Below are 16,136 nucleotides of genomic sequence, written 5' to 3'. Positions count from 1 at the left end.
ATTTAAATTATTGGGCATTTTGGAACAAGACCTTCCCTTTGCAATTGCTGTGCCAGACTGACATTTGACCAATTTGCTAGCAGATGTTTTATTGGAGGTCAGCTGCTATTGCCATTTTGAAGATGCTGTTAGTCTGTGAAAAGCTGAGGGTTTACACTGATTAGAATTATTCTACTGAAATATTTGTGTCGTGAGACTTGAGGATTTGTAAGTTGTGTAACACCCATGTACACGATGTTACATTTTCTAAGTTAATGAACCTTTTTCTGTATCCAGCTCACAAATATCTGTGCAGATGCACACATATGAGCTTTCCAAGACATGCAAATCTCTGCCATTCTTCTGCGGTATCACCACTGCCAGACAAGTCAACTGCAATGCAAAGCCAAGGAGCAGGACTCAGGAAACCCCCCTGCTTTCATGTTTGGTGAGAATTTCAAAGTTTGTCTCTTGTAGTGTTATTTTTTCCTGCTGATAGTAGGAAGAGGAGCAAATGCTGCGCGATATTGTGTTCTCGAATCCTTGGCAGGGATTTTGGGACCACATCTCTTCTCTGCTTCTTAAAGGCTTTCCCTGGGAGAAGTTGTGGGACGCAGTGGAATTTCTTTCTTCTTTGTATCTGTGTTGGCTAAAGCAGGACAGAGGAGCTTGAAAAGGCTCGCCCTCCTCAAGGAACGCTATCTGATTCGTAAGCATTCCTAGAGGTTAAGGCTGGTGACTATCAAGAAAGCAAATACTTCACGCAAGGGTAAGTCCTCTAATTGTGTTTGTGTTGAATAACTGCCAGATCCCCATGTCAGGATGTCTGCAGTCACGGCTCTGATCTCACCATTCCTTCCTCGGCTGTTGCACAATTGTGTTGCATGTTTGTGGTATGGGAGAAAGTTGGAGAGCTGGGCTATGAAACCATCTCAGGGAAGGAAGCCATGTTTTATTTTAGTTGCTTGGTTTGGATAAAAGCCTGTAGGAGATGGAATAACATAAAAAAATCCCCATAATGCGGCCCATTCATGGAAAATAAACCTGGTTTTCTCTACAGATATGTGAAATATGATGTTTGATAGCCAGGTTGGGAAAGGAAATGTCAATAAAAATGTGTTTGCTAGTGTAGTGGAAGTCCTCACGTACATATGTGTGAAGTTATTACTTGTTCTACCTGGACTCTCACCTGTGATTGCAAGGTCTGTTGGGTCAGGCTTGTAAATCCAATAAGGGAACTTTTGAAAAACTGGTTATGAATCTGCTCCTCTGATGGATCACTTCAAGGATCTGTTGTGGCAGGGAAGTAAGACAAAGCAGTGACAAATAACAGGTTACAAGAGAGGAAAGAAACCCAAAGATACTGCAATGAGCTTAGCAGGGGAGAGGGAAGGCAAGAACATCATAATTCCGTCCAGCCACAGCAGAAGATCAGAACAAGCAAGGATTGAAAGCCACTCAGGTTACACAAATATTCAATCCTGAAAGAAGACAGCAGTTGCCTTAGCCACAGAAATGTTGATTAAAAGTAATATCCTGATCGGTCTCAGTACCATAAATCTCTCCTAGATGATAAAGCTGTACATTATCCCTGTTTGCTTAGAACAAAGCAAATGTCACAGAGGTCTAATTTTAATACAGAAAAATAGTAATAGCTTGAGTTAATCTATGACCATCATGTTGTCTCACATAATAAAATCTGGTGAGCTGGTAGCAGTGCTCCAGGAGGATGTCAGTTCCACTTCCTAAACCAGGAAGGGGAGAATTATCCAGAGCAATAAAGAGCTTGTACAAATAATACAAGGGAAATCAGAAGTTAATCTGAATACCAACTCACTCAATCTAATCAGTACGAACAGCTCTCTGCCAACTGCTCCATTACCTGAAACAGGGGTCAATTGATAAACATCAGCCAGTCCTCTCATTAAAAAAACACAGCTAACAACCCCCCTTCATCTCCAGATCTCAAATTCCATCGTTCCTGATAAGCACTAACCAGTTCCTCATCTCTCATTTGCAGTTCATATCCTGAGCTACACAGATTTGCTGTTAGAGATAAGGATATGAGAAAGCAAAGCCATATTAATACACATGTTGCAACCTGTGAGCCTCTCCGGGGCTGCAGTGCCTGGCGCTGGAAATAGGGGTGGTCAGTGAGTCTGCACTGGGATTTGTGATCTGGCCACACCCTGGTTGTTTGGCAACCTCAGCCCTGATGAACACAGTCAAGGAAAGCACTGTGAGCCACCTGGGTGGGGAAACAGATGACTGGCAAAAGAGGGAGCAAGTGAGGAAGAATGGGAGCGAGAATGACCTGCTGTGTGTCTGGGAGCTGAAAGGGGGAAGAAGGACAGGGAGCTTTAATCCCAAATTTATGAAAGATGTCACCCAGCTGCCATCACACCATGCAAACTGCTTTTGGATTCTCATCCCACACTCACCACTGTTAGATATTTGTCAGAGCTAAAAGCAAACCAACATTTTCTGCCTTTGCCTTTCAGTATGGGTGGAGTTTCAGTGTCCTAAAAACCAGGTAACACCAATCAGTGTTGGCATTCAGATGGCAGCCAGTAAAAGGTGGTTCCTGAATCAGTGTTCTGGGGTTTGAGTCAAACATTCCACTTCAGCCATTTATCCGCTGTTTTTCTAAATTTTTGGAAAGGTACAGAACTTGTCTTGTTTTTGCTTTTCTTGGTAGCTGAGGGAAATAAGGGTTGAGTCAGCTGCACCACAATGCAGAATTCTTCTTTACAACAGGTTAGAGGCTTCCCAGAGAAAATCGCTCTTTTCCGTTCTGCAGACTTTGGTTCTTCATGTGTTTTAGATTTGCAGATAAACTAGTCAAAACTAATCAAAAGCAAAACAGAACACAACCAATATAAAATCCCCCAACAGACTTTTTAAAGGTCACTGACTCAACTATATTTAGTTTTAATATTTTTTTAATTTCAGAGTGTGGGAAATAAGCAGGGGTTATTTCCTCCAGCAAACCAGGGTTTTCTTAGCCTCTTTTTTTGACTTCAGATTTAGCTGAAGTCAAATATTATGACCTGTAATAATCTGAGAACAATATGTCGTGTTTACACTCAAATTGCTATTCACTGTCACTTTACTTGCTAAAGGAAAAAATAAAGCCTTTTTCAGCGAGCCACCAGTAAATTAAATTTAAATCAGTGCTATGATTAAGGTCTTGGGGAGAAGCTGCCTGTAGCAGCTTATATATGCTCATATTTGTGGAAAGTCTACCCTCAAATCAGAAATAAGTCAAAATTATTTCAGTGATATGTTTTCCTTTTGAAAAAATTTCACTTTTGTCAAAGTGATTAATATAGAGAAGCCTATAAAATGGATTTATTTAGATCATTATTTGTGGAAAATAGATGTACTCTTTCACATTATGTTTCTCTGTGAGTTATCCCCCATTTGTCTTTCCAAGGACATGTACTCCCTTCCACTATTTACTTTTAATTTCAAAGGAGAAAAATAATGGAATGAGAGGTTTTGGATTATTATTTAATTTGAAATGCCTAAACAATAATGAAATAAAATATCCTATGCATCCTTTAAAAGCCAGACACTTGCTATTGAAGGAGAAATAATTCCCCCCCAGGCCCTGTTCCACCCCAAAAAAGAAGAGAAAGAAAAAGAGAACAGGTGCAGTTAATGGGCCAGACTAAAGTATCATGGGAGATTTTTAAAGCCACAGATGAATTTAGCTGCACCACTTCCGAGGAAAATAAATGAGTGCTGTTTACTTGGGTTTTCTGCAGTTTAAAATTATCCTCTCCAATGTAGGCTTTGGGGGAAAGTCCACTTGAAATAATTGTAGACATTTGGAATTGACATGTCAGCACCACCTCATATGACAGGGACGAATGCCACTCATTCATACATGGATTTTCCACAGACAACCAGAACAGCAGAGATTATTGCCAAGCATTGCCAGTGAAAAGCAGGAACAGCCTTGCCTTATGATTCCACTTTCTATTTTGCTACTTTTTCAAAATTGTCTCAGTGGGGAACAAAGTCTGGGCATTTGTCTCAGGCAGGCAACTTTATGGCTTCTTTTCCTGTGGTTTTAGCTGAACCTTTCCTCCTACCTACATTCCCTGTTGTATTTGTTTATCCTAAATTGTCCTGGAAAATGATGAGTTTATGAAAATGTAGCATGTGTCTTGATTCTATGAAATTAATAAATTATTAATTAAGAAGTCTTTCAATCCCACATACTCAAAAATATACATGCACTTAGACACATATGTTGAATTTATTAAAAAACAGCTTTAAGGAACTTTGGAATGATACAAAAATTAGACAAAATGGTACATTTAATACACCATCTGCTTTACTAATGGGTAGCTTACTCATCTCTGGGTCTACATCACACTTTGATGATCCAAACACACACCCAATTAATTTAAATGGATTTTATCTGTGATCTTATTTTAAAATCTTTGTTCTTTGCAAGGTCTACTATTTTGTGAAGTCACTGTGGAAACACAGTGAAAACTGTTTATTGAAGTGCTAATGGCTTATCCTAATTTCCATAAGGAAGCTTTTTTCCTTCATGCATTCTAACTTTAGTTGACCATCATGTTGTTTTATATTCAGTATTTAAAAATTGTTTTTGTAAAGTGGCTGAGTAGTCAAAAATGCAAATTATCTTTCTTGTACCATTTTTTCCTTATTTTTATTTTTCATGAAATACCTTTCATATTTTCTTCCTTATGTTGACCCACTGCAGGTAAATTCAAAGCAAGAACCATGTTATTTCTTTTGTTCCAATGACTCACTTCAGTTAAGAACAAATTCTTTTGTTTAAGTTGCTCCTTCTAAGATAATATCATACACTGCATTCCAACATATTTAATCTTTTAATTCAAAATCATAGAAAAAAAAAGAATGATTGAAAATAACCTATAGGTAATGGAGCAAGCTACTGTAGAATCCTCCTCAGGTCTGGATTCATCTGTCTGTTTTTCTACAGATTGGGGGGATTTTTTTTTTTTTGTATTTTTTAAGACAGTTTTCAATGCTTGAACAAATCCCTTTTTCTTCCCTTTGGTAATGTGGTTAACTGTCTGGAATGTGAGCCACTGGAAATTCTTCCCCACAGAAGAATCTCCATTAAGCTTTCAAACAGAGTTACTTCATCCCCACAGCTGCATGGATAGAAGGCTTTCTAGTGCCTAAATACTTAGTGTATATGTCATCCTTAAGTTTTTTTTTTTCCCCTGCCAGAGCTTTGGGAGCAGGTGCTAGCCTTTTGCTTCCTTTCTGCTTCCTCTGTGGGGAACAGGCTGGAAAGAGCCAACTAATTAGAAAATTCTACAGGGAAATTAATTCTGCAAACAGCTGAGGAATGGCATTTTAGTATAATGCTCACTTTGTCTGTCAGCAGGGCACTGGTTGGCTTCACAAGTGGCAGCTCTCCCAGATGTTAAACATGTTGTGATGAGACCAGAACTGCATCATATGTTGCCCGTTTACTAAAAGTCGTGGTGCTCTGGAGGAGTAAATACATTAAAACCAACCTCTGGGACGTGCTGTGTTGTGTCACAAGGCAGCAGCATGGCTTTTTTTACATATTCTTGAAGTGTAGCAATGAACCAAATCATTTTTAGCCAGCTTAGTTCCGATTGCTGCCTTTGCTTTCATGTAGGGCTGGGGGCATGGAGAGGGAGGGGGAGAGGAGCCTCACTAAACCACTCTGTGTGAAGGCCTGCGTTGTCAAAGCCTGCTGTACACTTCAAAAAATGTGTGCAGCTCTGTGACATGTCTGAGCAAACCCCTCACTTACCCAGCTGGCTGCTCACGTGCACGTGGGGAGAGTCGGATCTGCATCCGCAGGCTTCCTGCTTGCGACAGAAAAATGCAGGCAGGGTCCTCTAAAGGAGCCTATTCTGAGATGTTCATGGAAACAGCACTTAGTGAAGATGATGACAGACTACTCATGTCCCAGAGACCTCACCAGTACCTGCTTTGGTCACCTTAAGTATTTCTTACTTGTGGGCCAAACCCCAGCCACTTGCATTACCTTATGTGATGTGCCTGGTTCTCAGCTCGCTTCTTGTGACAGACCTCTGTGACCCTCAAGCCCAGTGCTCTTCCCAGCCACATTCATCTGTCCCTTCCACGGCTCCCAAGTTTCTCTCCAGCTAACCCTCAGGAGCAGAACTCTCATGCACACTGCTCCCAGATTGACGTGGCATCCCTTCCATGAGTTGCCAGGAGGTGGCCCAGGGCTCTGTTTTAGCATTCAGTCATGCACAAGTGGCCCTCACACTCCAGATGTCTGGGAATTTGCCCTGGATTTAACATTGGAAGAGTGACTTCTGAGTTCCCATTGAGTCATACAGAACTGTTTTCTTATCTTTTCGGTCTCAACTTGATGTTGAAGCTTGGAGTGCTCTAAACACCACTTTGTGGTGGTTCATTTTTCAGGTGTCTTATCCTGCCTCAGTGGCTCTTGTATACTCTTGAGCTCTCTTTTATACTCTATCTGTGTCATAAATATTTAAATGCTTTTCCTTCCTCCGTCTCCCAAGAACAAATTTGTCTTATCTAAGAATATAAAAAATATGCAATTCCCATGGAGATATGTCATTTTTCTGCAGGTGAAGACTTTCCAATGCATTTTTATTTGTCTTATATTTGACTGACTGTAGCAGGACTAGATTTTTCTTTCTTTTTTTAAATTTTATTTTAAATTTCCATTGTCATGTGCTTCACAAATGCAGTATAATAATCATTCCATATTCTGTCTCAATCAAAAATCTCATCACTCCTTATTTTCTTATCAGTCTGTTCTCTCTGGCATAATTACATTGCTTGATATGTTGCACAGTGTTGGCTTCAAGGATTGTTTTTAGTGGTAAAATATCCATATCCTATTACCAGTGCAGTGTTAACGTGTAGATGTTTTTTGAGTATTATTTGCTTATAAACTTTATTTAAATAGAACCTTGAAATTTTGGCCATACTCATGTTGATGTGTGATCATCTTCCAACATAAAGCACCAACTAAAGGGCTTTGACTTAGAGTCATTTTCACAGATGAAGATCATGCTTGCAGAAGAAAATAATAGCATTCCATCTTTGTCTTTAATAAAAATCAAGCTAGTTTCTATATTTTCTAAATTTACTTCACCTGTTAACAATTAAAGTTTTCCTAATGAGATTTAATTGCTTGAGAAACCATTGAAATTAAATCCCAACTAAATATTAACATCTTCCCCTCATCTAATTGACAATTTGAAAACATGCTTTGCATTTTTAATTGCTTTCTATAGATGTGTACATTAATAAATTGGAAGGACTAAAAAGCATCTATCTCCAAAAGAGAGGTGCATGGACTTTTGGATGTGAGCAGCTGGAATCTAAAGTCTCTTTGCTCTAATGTCACACATAGAAGATTTATTCTGCAGTCACATTTTCTGAATTAATTGAATTTTTAATTTTGTGGTCCTAAATGCATCACTGCCTGGCAGTTTTCCAAAGTGCATTGTGGTATAATGATGCCTGCATTATGGAAGTTTGTCAAATGGTCTGTGCTTAACATGGGGACCTGTCTGCACTTAAAACAAGAATCAAATAAAATTATTAAATATTATTATCGCATATTCTTCCCAGAATTACATTTTTTATTAGGGTGTGCTTAATGATTGCAGGAATGTTGGCAGCTGAAATTTCTAAAGTGGTTGTCAAATAGGAAATAAAATGGAAAATGGGAAATTCATTGCGGGTCAAGATAGATTGCCTTTATATTCCACCTAGATAAAAGTTCTTAGTGATTTAATTTTCTGTTTATTGTCATCCAGATGTTTAAAGTACTGACCCAGCTGGTGTGGAAATTTCATTTTTTCCAACTTATGATAATGAATTGAATCATAAAAAACAATCATAAAACATCTCCATATTGCATCTGTGGAGATTCACTAGGATGATTTACACTAAATGGATTTTTACGTGGAATGGATTTCTTTTCCAAAGTTCAACGAGAGTCAAGACTACATCCGTACGTGTTTAGGAGCCAAAAATTGTAAGTAAAGGAGAAAACACATCTGTGTGTGGAAGTTCTTGAATAATTGCACTGTTTGTTTAATGATATAGCTGATGTTATGAGTGCTCCTGGAGAGTACAGCAGAGCTGGAGCAGCAGGGATAAAGATGTTTTCCTTCAGGGTAACGTGAAATGCTTTGTTTTGTCGTAGTGTGTTCAAGAGGACTGCATTTCCATTTTGGCTTCAAGAGATCTCCCCTTTTAAAAATTGAAATTCTCTTTCAAAAAAGTAATGCTGGTTTAAGAAATTAAAACTTTTATTTATTTACCGATTTACATTTCAAAGCAAAGTAGTTCACTCACCCATTTTGGGAACAAAGATACTGAAGCTGATTGGAGTTTGAAAAGGGTTTTAGTAAATCCAAGATTTCATTTTTTCAGTCAATTTTGTATTCATCAAGAAATTTCATTCATCTCTAACGATAATGTTTTGGTTTGCAAGTTTGTTGGTTTTTTTAATGTGTGTTTACCACCCATATTGCTAGAATTAATAAATAAACACAAATTGATTTATGGCTTGTTTTGCTTGGACAAGTTTACAAATAGAAATGTTGTAGAGGATTTAATTAAATTCTTTCTTTCCTCCAAGGATGCCACTATCCAAAACAAATTGATGATTTTGTTCAGAAATTGTGCTCACACTCTGTAGTATAATGGATACTCTTGAGATAAACTGACATCTGGGGTAGATCTTCATAAGAACAGTTTCCAAAGTTCAGAAAGGAAACTTTTAAACTTTCAAGCTGTCCTTAAGTTTTAATATATGCCTGGCTTGGTATTGCATTTCAGTATTTACATAAATTCTGTATTTTGCATAACAGATGCAACTCAGCAGATTGTAAACCTTTTCTTGATACATTTTGGCAGCAGCTGCAGGTCACATCCCTTGTTGAATTTCTAGATTGTTCACCGAGGTCAACATTCAACGTGCATTTTTTCTACTACACTTTAAAGATTTTCCTCTCTCTGCTCTGGAAATGCAGGTGTTATTCTTTTCTCTGAAATCCCACGAAATTGTTATTTGTAGGCATGGCATTGAGAGGAAGGAGAAATAAGGAGACAATGGGAGTGAGTCAATATTTTGTTGTAGTGACACTCTGGTGTTATTCCAGCCAGTCAGTTTTACGCCATAGCTGCTGACTGCAGTGCTATCCATGGCAGATGCTCAGAAATGAAAGGCTACATCTTTTTTTTGCTGCTGGTTAATGTGATGTAGCACAGATGAGAAACCAGGCAGATATTTACACCAACTTTGTCCTCTGACCAAAGAATCTGACAGTTTAAAGCTGTTCCACCTCTCCCAAAGGCCAGGTGTGTGTAGGGTGGGCCTGTGTTCATCCTATTTATAAATAGTATCCAGAAACACAGGAACCAAACTGTGCTGAGGATTCATCTAAGGATGTTATTTAAACACCTGCATTTGGTGGCCAGAAAACCACTCTGTTAAACTCACCTGAGGGCCTGCTGCCTCCAAAAGAGAAATGTGTTAGGGTGGCTAAGGGTACCAGCTCACGTCCCTCATGACTGAAAGAAAAAAAAATAATGGCATATGAATAAAAAAACAGAGATTTCCAGAAAAGACCTTGATATTTTGGTCATAATGCAATAAATATTTTTTTACACACAAATTGGATACATTAGGCCAGTACTGGCTGCTTCTGGAATCCCACCCTTAACACCAGCTTTCTGAAGTGCCAACATGCTTGCCTTCTTTCCAATGCTGAAAAAAATTCTCTGAAATCTCTGCCCCTCAGCCCAAAACAGAAGAAAAGAGGTTAGGTTGTGGTTTTTTATTTGATTGTTTGGGAATTTTTTTGGTAGGTCATCTAGAGAAAAAAATCAAGCGGAAATTAGATGAACATAAAATTATTTTTGACACATTTGGCAAATTGTAGTGTTTTTAAGAAGTCTGTTCATGAACCCTGTTGTGTAAGCAGCCACTTGCTCAGTTTGAGTAAAAGGATTTCTTGCCAGAAAGCAGAAAGAAATCGCCAGCTGGGGATTCAGCCTTTCCACTCATATTTTCTTTGCCTGTGACTCCCAAAGTGTTTGGTGAAAATGGCAATGTTGTTGTACTTTTACAACCAAAGCACAGGAGATGAAAGTGAAGATATGAAAACACAAGTGCTTGAAAAGTTACATTCCTGGAAAAGAGAGACACAGAGGAGCTGACAGAGAAAGCTGATGCTCAGGAGTACACTAAGAACCTTCAGTGGGTTGGTATTTATGGAAAACAAAGCACTTTTTTAGGAGTCTAAATTACACACTAAGCAACGGCCCCAAACTTTTATTACATTCTAGGAAAAGAGCAGGAAAAAGAACATAAAATACTCAAAGTTATCTGTACTAAATATTAGACTGGATATTATATCCTGTCTTTATGTTGTGGAAAAAACCCGAATGGTCTGAATTACTATCATTTCTTAAAAACTAAAAACACAATCTGGGAAGAAGTTTTTATGCTGGGCTGCTTTTTAGCTGTGTTATTTCTGAGGAATTAAAAAGAGCTGAAAATCTCATATTTTGCACTGCATAATCAATGGTTCAATGACTGACCAAATACCCATCATTCGGTTCCATTCATAAGATTATGCCATACACAGTCAGGTGGCATTTTTCCAGAAGCTGACATGTCCTTTCATTGCTAAAAACCTTGGTTTGGAATGGAATGGAGTCAAGTACAGGAAGGAAATGATTATGGAAACTGTAAGAATTTGAGACCTCAGCTATCTTCAGACACAGCAAAACATTTCCTCCCGTTATCGGCAGGTATGTAATTACTGCTCAGACAAACATGCCAAGAAATATTTCAAGAAGGTATTTGGCTTCCAGAAGCTGATTCTGCCATCAGAGTGCTTGTCAGACATAAGCAGAGCATCACGCTGGCATATTTTTTCTTATATGAAGAGAAGTAAAAAGTGTAAATATTTAGAGCTTGGGCTTTTACTGCCTTTTTCAAAGGATCCTACTGAATGTCTTTGCACCCTCAAAATATATATATATTTTTAAAAGAAAGATAAGCTCCAAAGAAGACTGTTAAAATATTTTTTTCATTTAAATGGCCATCACATTTGCCATTTTTTCATTTAAATATCCATCACAATTTAAATGGATAAGATTGTGGTGGATACACCTGATTACATTATCACAATCTAGGAATTTTGAGATCAGCTCAGGTGCCAGAAAAATGCAAGCAACTCACACGTTAAAATAATTTTCAAGTACATCATGTGAAAGGCAATTGGAAGCACAGATGTGATGCTGAGGCGCAGAATTTTCCAAGTTATTTGGAGAAAAATTTAAGTGTGGAGCTGATTGTGTTTAACCTTCACACAGTAACAGTGTTTCTTTCAGCTGGAAATTATGTAGTCAAGCATCAAACATATGCATATCTAAAACATATTCTAGACTTTGAGCCACTTCAAATACAGCCATTTTCAAATAAGATTTTGAATTTTGTCCTATATAACAAGTCATTCCTGTTCTCTTAAAATAATATATTGTATACAAGAATATCCAAATATCAACAGTATTCTTTTGCTGGAGTGACAGAACAAACAGATATAAGTAAAAATGTAGAGTATTTACTGCATATATAAATGCAGTAAATACAACAACATTTCTTCTTTTCTGAAGAAGAAAAGAAAGAAAGAAGAAAATATGTTGGGTGTGGATAATAGTTATTTAACTATGTTTTCAGTGGAACCACCTCTTTCCTGAGTTGTTATTTGTACCTGCATCCTCTTAAATTAAAATGACCTTCAAGAATATTAACTGAGAGCCATTTTTAATTAATTACAATTTGATCAGTTAATGTTGGAGGACATCAGCTCTATATGGAAGTAATGCAGAGCTAAATCTCCAGAGAATTTCTGGCTAGCACCACCCATCACTTACAGGCACCCTGCCAGCCAGCAGGAGGTTTTTCTCTAAGATTAGGCACATCTCTTCCTTAATAAATGGAGGGGAAGAGCTAAATCAGCTCAAAGTAATGTCACTGGAGAGCCTCAGGCTGAACTCTTCCAGGGAAGACCAGCAAGATGTCAGCTGTATCGCAGAGAGTGAGGCATTTCACTCTATTTAGGTTTCTCTGCTGTGAAGTAAACATCTCTTAACTGGCTAAAGGAAATCTCAGGCCTATATTCAGTCACCTGAGTGTGGACCTGAGAAGTGTTGGTAACTGAGAACCTGCCAGGATTTCTGTAACAATCCAGTAAATCAGTGCAATAAGTATTCAAACACAGCCACAAAAATATGGAGACACAACATCCAGCCAGAGACCTATAAATACAATATTTCTTCACGCATACCATGCAGTAAACTGTCTCACTATATAGGGCAAAATAAAATCAAATACTTCTGCTGTTTCAGGTCTTATTTTTGTAAGTAAATCTTCACTTTATCCAGTTTAATATTTTTAAGACAATGATCACGGAACCATGACTTTTCAGCCCTACTGACAAAGCCTGGAAGTCACTGAGTAGGTCATGCAGATCTGTGTTTCCCTAAGGGCACAGACTGCTCAGTAAATCTGTTGTTCTTCTCACTTATGCATTGAGCTTTAAAAAGTAAAAAAACACCCAAGAAACCCAACCCCTAGAAACAAGTAGCACTACTGCTCAGAGGATGCTTGAGGGAGTTATTCCAACTTGTTCTTTCTCCCACTTACCTTCTATGGGAGGAAATATTTATGGAGGAAACAAACTGAAAAAGATCACAAAGATCCTGCCCCACAGATTTCCTGGTGTTATTCTACAGCGGAAGAGGCAAAAAATTCTTTACTCAAATTCCTTTCCCCATGGAGGGAAAAATATTGTCTTTTGTCAACATTTTGTTTTGCTCATTTGCCACAATCTTCAAAATTATTCTATGAAGATACAATTTTTTAATCACAAACTGGTGTGTTCAATAACGAAAATGATCCTTTGGGTATGCATTTGTATTGTGCTGAAATGTATTGTTTGCTAAGTGACCTTATCTATAATTCAGAGAGTATTTGTGTGCTTTGGAAGATCATTTGGCAAAGTCTGTGAAAGGAAGTAATTTAGTTTTTTGGCTGCATTAAGGATGAAATTAATTTAAGATGAATTAGAACTTCTAGAGAAGTGATATGAAAAGAACCCAACAGCCAAAGTTCTTGGCTTTGGAAGAGGTAATTAGCCAGTACTGGAAGAGCCTTGATGAACATGCAGTTAGATATCCATTAGTGGATCTAGAGGGGCAATTTGAGAAGGTATTCTCATTCCCTGGTGAATGCTTGTAGCCTGTTTCAGTGACAAAATAGATTAATTTAAATTACTGCTTTAAATTATTCGGAGGCAGACTTCATTTCAGTTTGAGTCACTCTCTCCTCCCTCTTGTTGCTCCACAGCCATAAAAACCTAGAGATGTTGAAACCAAAGTACCCAAGTGAAGGCAGAGCTCTATTCTTAGGTTCCAGAAGGTTCAGGTTCCCAGCATGAGCGTAGAGTCTGGCTGTTGAGAAAACACTGGCTGGTAAGTCTTTGCTAAGTGAAGATACACTTCACAAGCATTTGTTTCGAGTCATTTTTGGAGTGGCGATGAATCTGTGCAATTTTATTTTCACCTCAACAGGACATTGGATGTTGCTAAGGTGTTTAATGTATGTAATGTGATACTCTGTGATAAAAAGAATGCATTAGTGAACTGAGTGACAAAAAGAGCATGTCTAAAAATGATCCTTAAGTATAGGCCAAGATCGTTTGCATTTATTTTAATGATATCCAAATGGTGTTCTAACTAAAGATATTAATAATTACAATGAGCAATAAAACTCTAGAAAGAGTTAAATTTACTGGCAGGCTTTATTCTGCTGCAGCGTTCTATCTGACATAGTTCTATACCCTATTCCCTTCAATAAATGTCAATTTCTTTGTTTTATTTTTAAAATTTCTTCAATGTCTTAGCTGTGAGGAGAGACAGAGCGTGGAAATTGTCATAGATATATCATGTTATGCATTCACATGCTCATGGTTTTCCTTAGGGTAACTGACAGGCCAGAAATGATGCTGCAGGAAGACTTTAAAACAACAATAAATATGGAAGTTGTTCCAGAGGGTGGGACTGATCTTCTGTTTATCTGGTACTAGAGGCACTTTTGTGGGCACATGATTTGTAAGTGTTATAAAATGATGGAATCATAATGGCCTTATCCATCTCCTACCAAGAAATAAGCAGCACTAATAAACTTAATCCTCAACGCAGTCCAAACACTATTTCCAAGGGCTGTTTCAGAAAATATAAACACATTAAAGAATAACCAGAAACCCAATCTGCTCAGCAATCACAGATTTCTCAGTTGTGTGTTGAAGACATAGCAACCCAAATTACCCTTGAAATGACTCTATTTCAAGTCATACCCTTTTCCCAGCTATATTTTTAGACAACTTCATACTAGTAGTACAAGAGCTTGTTCCAGACAAGAACTTAACTTGGGTTTATGTTAACATATAATTTGTAAAAGTTTGTAATAAACATCCCTCTCTGAGACTGGCAGAAACTGTAGGAAGTAAAACACTACCACTAACTTTGGCTACTTGCTTTGATTCAAACCTCATTGTGTGATGTTTGTTATGAGAGCTCCAAAACTGCACAGAAGTGATGAATTGTTGTGTCACTAAGAACAGAATTTCCAAAGCAGCCTTGTCTTTTTAGATTTTGGCTTCCAACATAAATATTCACCAGAGGCCTGGTGTTGGATCGGGAAGTGTGCTAGCAGGCTTTCATTCAGATTGCAAGAAATATGCAATGCATGATTCAAGACCTTAGGCCTGAGCTGGCATCCTGTAATGCACTCCCTGAAGCTGATGAAATGTTAGGGTGTACAGGAAGTGCCAGCTGAAGTCTTACAAATAAACACTTAGAGAATATTTATGTAAACACAGTAAACAGAAAGGGAAAGTGCCAGTGTGCACATGCTGCTGGTCAGTCTGAAAATGCTGCTCTTCACAGGCCAGTTTTTATATCCTTCAGAATTACAGGACCATCATTGTTTTTTCCAGGGCTGAGAGTTTCCCCTCTGTTAGTCACACAGAGTAAAAGCAGGTCTGTAATCTCAGTTTAGCTGCATTTGGAAACAAGTCTTGTTCTTAAAGATGGAAGGAAACCAGGCAGGAATCTATTTCTCTGCAGAGGCATTAAGTTTTTCCATGGTCACTCTTTTCTCCACGCTGTCCAGATTCTCTGCACTGAGTAAAGTTTTGGACTCCTTCAAAAAACCAGTTTATCATTGATACAATTCAGGAAGCATCAATGACTTTGAAAAGGTGTTCTAGAAGCTGCTGTGATATTGCAGTCTGTGTGAGTTCTGTTTTATTATTTAAATAATGTAGTTGTTCTGGTCAAAATTGCTTGTGATGTTGTTTGAGACACTGAGCAAGCTCATAATGGGAAAATCCATTTCTCTGAAATGCCAGCACATTAAATAATTTAAAGCTATTCTTCCTGTTCTACCAAAAGGAAGTTTAATCTATTACTTATCAGTCCAGACAGCTACTGTTCAAAGGTATTGGACTATCTTGTATTTAGAGAAAAAAAAAGTTGTTGGAATAAATGAAATATATATTTCCATATAATAAATTGTGGTTATTTAATAATTAGTGAGAAGCCTTGTGTTTATAGATTTTTTCGTAACATAGCATATGAATAATGAAAACAGAAGGCTGTTTATTCAGCATATAAAAGCCAATTTTAGAGGAATAACAGATGGTGAGTGCCAGAGCCAGAAGAGAGTGAATATTTTTTAAAAGCTTTGTGACCATGTAATTGAATGAATTATTATGAGAATTCACAAAAATTCAGGTGAGTTGGGTTCTGTTCTCATTGACATTGGATAAATAAAGACATTTCTGTTTCCCTACACATACACGTATTTATTATTGTTGGAATTAACAGCATCACAACCATGCATTCAATGAGCTTCAAGCTTCAACATGACTTAAAATGATCAGTTTCACATAACAAAGTGTTTATGTGGGGAAACCAAATAGCAGAAATCATTCCAAATAGCTGAAAAAGATGACTATTACCTTGTTTAGATTTGTTTCATAAGCATGACCAAAGCAATACAACAGAAG

The 16,136-nt window shown here is 37.7% G+C and overlaps 1 long non-coding RNA gene across 3 annotated transcripts in view; it reads left to right on the top strand.

Moving 5' to 3' along the window:
- Positions 1 to 13,809, top strand: part of LOC119700610 — a 71,909-nt gene extending 58,100 nt beyond the window's left edge. The window contains exons 5-6 of one of the 3 annotated variants that reach the window (XR_005256828.1): positions 277 to 427; positions 567 to 13,809. This is a non-coding gene — a long non-coding RNA (uncharacterized LOC119700610). Of the gene's footprint in view, positions 1 to 276 lie in introns of all 3 variants that reach the window. The other 2 variants (XR_005256829.1, XR_005256827.1) reach the window with 2 other exon arrangements.
- Positions 13,810 to 16,136: the final 2,327 nt, after the last annotated feature.

The sequence above is a fragment of the Motacilla alba genome, chromosome 4, assembly GCF_015832195.1.
Source record: "Motacilla alba alba isolate MOTALB_02 chromosome 4, Motacilla_alba_V1.0_pri, whole genome shotgun sequence".
Lineage (NCBI taxonomy): Eukaryota > Metazoa > Chordata > Aves > Passeriformes > Motacillidae > Motacilla > Motacilla alba.
Note: the sequence above shows the minus strand (reverse complement) of the source record. Positions and strands in the feature narration are given on the sequence as shown.